Source organism: Octopus bimaculoides, chromosome 14 (assembly GCF_001194135.2).
Source record: "Octopus bimaculoides isolate UCB-OBI-ISO-001 chromosome 14, ASM119413v2, whole genome shotgun sequence".
NCBI classification, from domain to species: domain Eukaryota; kingdom Metazoa; phylum Mollusca; class Cephalopoda; order Octopoda; family Octopodidae; genus Octopus; species Octopus bimaculoides.
This window is the reverse complement of record NC_068994.1, coordinates 2209960-2210366: the sequence shown is the minus strand read 5'-3', so window position 1 is coordinate 2210366 and position 407 is coordinate 2209960.

The window sequence follows — 407 nt, the reverse complement described above, 5'->3', positions numbered from 1 at the left end:
AGTCTCTGAATGATTTTATAGGCAAACACTTGTACATATACACATGCATTAGAAAAACACACACATATACACACACATGCATTCGTACATACACTCATACATGTGTATACATGCACACTTGTTTATAAATTATTAAATATGCAGAGGTATATTTATAGGCGCACAAACATTTATATAGTCACACACACACATATACCCACCAACTCACACACTGATATGCATGTGTGCACACACACACACACACACGCACATGAATTTTTAAAAAATGCTTTTGAGCACTCTGTATACTCCATTATTAATGAGAGACTGTACATATATGCCTGCTGTGTGTGTGTATGTATATATATATTTGTGTATGTGTGTATATATATATATATATATATATATATATATATATATATATATAT